Source organism: Scyliorhinus torazame, chromosome 29 (assembly GCF_047496885.1).
Source record: "Scyliorhinus torazame isolate Kashiwa2021f chromosome 29, sScyTor2.1, whole genome shotgun sequence".
Lineage (NCBI taxonomy): Eukaryota > Metazoa > Chordata > Chondrichthyes > Carcharhiniformes > Scyliorhinidae > Scyliorhinus > Scyliorhinus torazame.
In genome coordinates, this window is record NC_092735.1 from 11,864,590 (window position 1) to 11,871,926 (window position 7,337).

Sequence of the window (7,337 nt, forward strand, 5' to 3'; positions counted from 1 at the left end):
TCAAGGAAAACCTTAAAGTTTTCTATAGGTATGTCAGGAATAAAAGAATGACTAGGGTAAGAGTAGGGCCAGTCAAGGAGAGTAGTGGGAAGTTGTGCGTGGAGTCCGAGGAGATAGGAGAGGCGCTAAATGAATATTTTCGTCAGTATTCACACAGGAAAAAGACAATGTTGTCGAGGAGAATACTAAGATACAGGCTACTAGACTAGACAAGATTGAGGTTCATAAGGAGGAGGTATTAGCAATTCTGGAAAGTGTGAAAATAGATAAGTCCCCTGGGCCAGGTGGGATTTATCCTAGGATTCTCTGGGAAGCTCGGGAGGAGATTGCAGAGCCTTTGGCTTTGATCTTTATGTCGTCATTGTCTACAGGAATAGTGGCAGAAAACTGGAGGATAGCAAATGTTGTCCACTTGTTCAAGAAGGGGAGTAGAGATAACCCCGGTAACTATAGACCAGTGAGCCTTACTTCTGTTGTGGGCAAAGTCTTGGAAAGGATTATAAGAGATAGGATTTATAATCATCTAGAAAGGAATAATTTGATTAGGGATAGTCAACACGGTTTTGTGAAGGGTAGGTCGTGCCTCACAAACCTTATTGAGTTCTTTGAGAAGGTGACCAAACAGGTGGACGAGGGTAAAGCAGTTGGTGTGGTATATATGGATTTCAATAAAGCGTTTGATAAGGTTCCCCACGGTAGGCTACTGCAGAAAATACGGAGGCATGGGATTGAGGGTGATTTAGCAGTTTGGATCAGAAATTGGCTAGCTGTAAGAAGACAGAGGGTGGTGGTTGATGGGAAACGTTCAGCCTGGAGTTCAGTTACTAGTGGTGTACCACAAGGATCTGTTTTGGGGCCACTGTTGTTTGACATTTTTATAAATGACCTGGAGGAGGGCGTAGAAGGATGGGTGAGTAAATTTGCGGATGACACTAGAGTCGTTGGAGTTGTGGACAGTGCGGAAGGATGTGCAGGTTACAGAGTGACATCGATAAGCTGCAGAGCTGGGCTGAGAGGTGGCAAATGGAGGTTAATGCAGAAAAGTGTGAGGTGACTCGTTTTGGATGGAGTAACAGGAATACAGAGTACTGGGCTAATGGTAAGATTCTTGGTAGTGTGGATGAGCAGAGAGATCTTGGTGTCCATGTACATAGATCCCTGAAAGTTGCCATCCAGGTTGATAGGGTTGTTCAGAAGGCGTATGGTGTGTTAGCTTTTATTGGTAGAGGGATTGAGTTTCGGAGCCATGAGGTCATGTTGCAGCTGTACAAAACTCTGGTGCGGCCGCATTTGGAGTATTGCGTGCAGTTCTGGTCGCCGCATTATAGGAAGGATGTGGAAGCATTGGAAAGGGTTTAGAGGAGATTTATCAGGATGTTGCCTGGTATGGAGGGAAGGTCTTATGGGGAAAGGCTGAGGGACTTGAGGCTGTTTTCGTTAGAGAGAAGAAGGTTAAGAGGTGACTTAATTGAGGCAAACAAGATGATCAGAGGATTAGATAGGATGGACAGTGAGAGCCTTTTTCCTCGGATGGTGATGTCTAGCACGAGGGGACATAGCTTTAAATTGAGGGGAGATAGATATAGGATAGATGTCAGAGGTAGGTTCTTTATTCAGAGAGTAGTAAGGGCGTGGAATGCCCTGCCTGCAACAGTAGTGGACTCGCCAACATTAAGGGCATTTAAATGGTCATTGGACAAGCATATGGTCGATAATGGAATAGTGTAGATGGGCTTTTGATTGGTTTCACAGGTCGGCGCAACATCGATGGCCGAAGGGCCTGTACTGCGCTGTAATGGTCTATGTTCTAAGGAATGAAGACTGTCTTACAGAGCAGAATGGAAGCGCAGCAGAAGGAATGTGAGGAGACTCGACTGAATTACAGGATAGCTCAAGATAAAGCAAGTGATATTTGCAAAGGAAAGGAACGCCACTCTCGGGAGTGAGTGGTTAGGATGCAGAACGCAGAATTCCTGAATCTTACCTACATCCAAGATCTGGAATGTAGGATCTGGGGAGGCTTTCAAAAGAGAATTGGTTCATTATCTGAGCTGGTGAACGTTGCAGGGCCACAGGGTAAATAATGGGGAGGTTGGCGAGCAGAGTTGCTCCTGCAGTGGGCTAGCATGGGCGATGTGGATCAAAAGGCCTTCATTCTATTAAATAAACTTACAAGGCGACACGCTTAGAGCAAGGGGGTTAGACCTATCAAATTGTTCTACAGACAGCCAGCGTGGACTTAATGGGCCGAATGGCCTCCTTCTGTGCGACTATGACTCGATGACTCTGTGAAGGGAGCAGTGTCAGCCTCGATAGCGCTTTTGCCACTGAGGCAGGAGGTCCGGGGCGTCGACCCATTACAGACACTCAAGGGCATAATCCAGACTGACACCACATTACACCGCAGTACGCCCCCAAGGGAGTAATTGCACAGTGTTAGACAGTCCAATGCATGCAGCCCAGTGGGTGGGTTGCTGGTCACCTCAGTGGCCAGGTCACCCGGCCATGGTGTCGGCATGTGTGGTTCAGGGTAGGGGTTCGGCCACCTTCCGGGTTGCGGGGGGGAGGATAACAGGTGTGTGGGACAGGGGTTAGTGCCAGGGGCACAGTGCTGCCCACTCACCCTGGCCGCCCTGAGGAGGTAGTGCAATTTTTTCCGGCATTGCTGGCTGGTCCAGATGGTGTTGCTCACAGCACTCAATGCCTATGCCACCTGCACACAGGTACGATGAATGGCGGTGGCTGGCAGCCTCCTTCCCGGGCCGGGGTGCAGGGTGGACCGCTACTCCTCCACGGCACCCAGGAGGGGCTCAAGTTCGGCATCCTTGAAACGTAGGGCCGTGTGTCTTACTGCCATATATGGCTGGAGTGGTGTGCAGTGTGTATATGCAGCTGCAGCTTGTCAGCCTCCCGTGTGTCAATCACGGACCCGGTGAATCCTGACCCGTTTCTCATTGGAATCGATTGTGTTCCACATGGCGCCAGTGCCAGCCCCTCCGCAGTCGCTGACTCGGTCCGGGTGCAGCGCCAGCTTAGCTGTCGTGGGAATCCACGAATCCCGCCCCGACGCCAACATTTAGTTTCAGGAATGGAGAATTCCGGTGTAGATCTCAGCCCACTCATTCCCCCATCAGCCTGATAGTCTAAGTTTGCCCCTGAATCTTCCTCTCACGTTGCCACCCTCACTGCGTGGCTGAGTGACTGCCAGCACTCTGGGACGTGTCATCTTTCAACTCAAGGTCACAGACTCGATCATTTGCTCTTCACAATGTCAACAGGAGGATGAGAACATCTCAGTAATGTCGGACATTCGAAAGGCCAACAAATCCTTTGCCAGACTTTCTGACGCAAAGCTCATAGTCCTTGCTGCCGTCTATCGCGGAGTGTCAAAGGTCAGCGAGCGGGAAAACCTGGACAAACCGCTAACTCTGGATGAGCTGACAAAGGCCGTCAAGTCCTTTGAGACGAGTAAAACTCCCGGAAGCGATAGTTTACCAGCTGACTTGTATTTGGCTCTGTGGGACTGGATTGGCCCAGACCTGCTGGAAGTATACAAGAGTATCCTTCTGCCCAGGAGGATGTCAGAATCCACGAGGAAAGGCATCAACACCCTCATCTACAAGCAGAAGGAGAAGGGGAAGAAATTAGAAATTGACGACCCATTTCACTGTTGAATGTGGATTATAAAATTGCCAAACAGGTTAAGTCTGCCCTGCCCAGACCTGTATTGTATCCAGCAAGAGGGTCTCTGATAGCCTCACACTGCACAAACATCAGTTACACAGTTTCAACCAATGGGTGGGAATTGGAAAGCTTTCCAATTAAATCAGGAGTCTGGCAGGGCTGCCCTCTCTCTCTCTCCCCCCCGCACCCCGTCCTTTTTGTGTGTTGTATTGAACCTTTTGTCAAGTCCAACAGGAATGATTTGGACCTAAGAGGAGTGACGATCCCAGGCAGTGGAGGCACTCAAGTCAAAGCCTCCCTGCACATGGACGACGTCGCCATCGTCTGCTCTGACCCGCTGATGGTATTCAGACTGATCAATAAATGTGACCAGTTCGAACTGGCCTTGGGAGTCAAGGTAAATCGTGGGTAAGAGCGAGACCATGGTTTTTTGGGGGAACTGGGCTGACCAATGTCATGTGAGAGTACCTTTAAGGAATGGGTGTTTAAGAAATGTACCTTTAAGAAATGGGTGTTTATCAGTGATGTCAGAGTGTGGGTGGAGCTGGGCTGTCTGTCATCTTTTTACTTTTGTTTTAGGCTGTTTGCTGCAGGGTGTGTTTTTGTTTCGTTTTCAGTGTTGGAGCTGAAGCCAGACAGAGCAGGTGTACTGTTAGTCTCTCTGCCATGAAAAGACTATCACTTGATCATTTGGTGAATTCATAATTATAAATGTTTTCAGTAGTGAATGTAAACCCGATGTGCTTCTGTTAAAAGGTTTCTTTTGTCTTCTGGATGTTGTTTGGGAAGTTATTAAGGATTACTTAGTGTTGTATTCTTTGGGGGTTGTATTTGAATTAATGGTTGCTAAGATGTTCACTGTTTGTTTTAAAAAGGTTAACTTGAGTTCAGAGAATAAACATTGTTTTGCTTTAAAAAATACTTTTCCATTTCTGCTGTACCACACCTGTCGAGTGGGCCGTGTGCTCCCCATACCACAATCTATTAAACGTTGTGGGTCAGGTGAACTCCATGATACACTTTGGGGTTCTCTAAACTCTGGCCCATAACACCGATCCCTTGTCCCCTGCACTGTCAGGTCAGGCTGACTGTAGGTGCTGGGAGTATGGATCAGAGGGGCCTGGGTGTGTGCCAAAAACTGGAAGGAGTGAGGCCCGAAGGTGAGGCAGAAACTGGCATGTGGGAGGAATGCTCCTTCTCCATTGTGGGTCAGGACCTGGTGATCGGGTGCGAGGCTGCACCTGATTTAATTCGGGCCTATACCCCACTCCTGTGCTGCAATGGTTATCTGAACCATCTTCTACTTTAGCTAGAGGTCGAATATGTCTTGGGCCCACATGATATGATTTAAAAATCTCTTGATAAAGAGGGTGAAAAGACAATCCCAACATCGCCCTAATCCTGATGGTCACCTTTGCATGCAGCTGCATCAAACTGTTCATAGATCCTCGGTCCGCAAACACCAAGTGTCACTGTGCTGAGGTTCTACCTGTTGTGAAGGATAAGTCTGGCCACGCTGCCGCGGAACGCTCCATTCAGACGGTCTCTGTCTGCACATTGACCTCGAGGTGACGGGGGGGGGGGGGGGGGGGGGGGGGGGGGGGGGGGGAGGCTGTTCTCCACCTCCTCGTGGAGTGTGCCTTTGCAAAGAAGGTCTGGAGAGGTGCACCCGAGCAGCTCCGTGATGCAGGACTCTGTGCTGGACAGGCTGTTCCCAGGGGGGGACACCGAGACAAACGTCAGCTGCTGCTGGAGGATCATCAATTTAAAAAAAAAAAATTTAGAGTACCCAATTATGTGTTGGGGCCACAGCTGTTCTCTTTATATATTAACGATCTAGATGACGGGACTGGGGGCATTCTGGCTAAGTTTGCCGATGATACAAAGATAGGTGGAGGGGCAGGTAGTATGGAGGAGGTGGGGAGGCTGCAGAAAGATTTAGACAGTTTAGGAGAGTGGTCCAAAAAATAGCTGATAAAATTCAACGTGGGCAAGTGCGAGGTCTTGCACTTTGGAAAAAAGAATAGAGGCATGGACTATTTTCTAAACGGTGACAAAATTCATAATGCTGACGTGCAAAGGGACTTGGGAGTCCTAGTCCAGGATTCTCAAAAGGTAAACTTGCAGGTTGAGTCCGTAATTAAGAAAGCAAATGCAATGTTGTCATTTATCTCAAGAGGCTTGGAATATAAAAGCAGGGATGTACTTCTGAAGCTTTATAAAGCATTAGTTAGGCCCCATTTAGAATACTGTGAGCAATTTTGGGCCCCACACCTCAGGAAGGACATACTGGCACTGGAGCGGGTCCAGCGGAGATTCACACGGATGATCCTAACATACGATGATCCTAACATACGATGAACGTCTGAGGATCCTGAGATTATATTCATTGGAGTTTAGGAGGTTGAGGGGAGATCTAATAGAAACTTACAAGATAATGAATGGCTTAGATAGGGTGGATGTAGGGAAGTTGTTTCCATTAGCAGGGGAGACTAGGACCCGGGGGTACAGCCTTAGAATAAAAGGGAGTCACTTTAGAACAGAGATGAGGAGAAACTTCTTCAGCCAGAGAGTGGTGGGTCTGTGGAATTCATTGCCACAGAGGGCGGTGGAGGCCGGGACGTTGAGTGTCTTTAAGACAGAAGTTGATAAATTCTTGATTTCTCGAGGAATTAAGGGCTATGGAGAGAGAGCGGGTAAATGGAGTTGAAATCAGCCATGATTGAATGGTGGAGTGGACTCGATGGGCCGAATGGCCTTACTTCCGCTCCTATGTCTTATGGTCTTATTTCTTTCCAATTAATGGGCAATTTAGCGTGGCCAATCCACCTAGCCTGCACATCTTTTTGAGTTGTGGGGGTGAGACCCACGCAGACACGGGGAGAACGTGCAAACTCCACACAGACAGTGACCCGGGGCCGGGATCGAAACCGGGTCCTTGACACCGTGAGGCAGTAGTGCCAACTACTGCGCCGCCCTGGGAGGATCATCAACTTGGTGACAGACGCTCTTTGATCTGCCCGAAACGTGTTTATCTTCCAGCACAAAGAGTTGTCCCCGACCGAGGAATGTGCAGACGGGCACATTCCGAAGCCCAGGACTATGTGCTGAGGGATGTACTCAAGTAAGCCGCCACAGAGGTGCAATTGGGGAAGGTCGCTGTCTAAGACCTTTCAGCCATAGTGACCTGAGGGGCTGGAAACGGTGTAAAACTCTGAGAGCTGAATGTTTAAAATTAAATATAAATAGACATTGTAAATAAAAGCTGTTATCTAAGTGGAGTGAGGCAGCACAGAGTGTCAGTGTACTGTTCTGAAAGAAATTGGATTGTAGTTGCTGTAATGTCAATCATGTACTTTTTACCAAGTGTATGAAGTAAGTAACTTCTTCAGAAAAAAATTATGAATAAAATATATTTTGGAGAAAAGAATGTCAACAGCACACAAATGAGGAAAGCTTTAAAAATTACTTAAGCTCATGAAATTGAATTTTAACAGAAAGCTGCTTTAAGAATTGTGTATGTGCATGTGTGACCCTCAGGTCAAATCACCACCAGTTAGCTCTTCCCCCTCAAAGGAGAAAGCAGCCCATGGTCATCTGGAACTATGGTGACTTTACTGATATCTTACGTGCATGTGTGTGCGCTTCCGTGG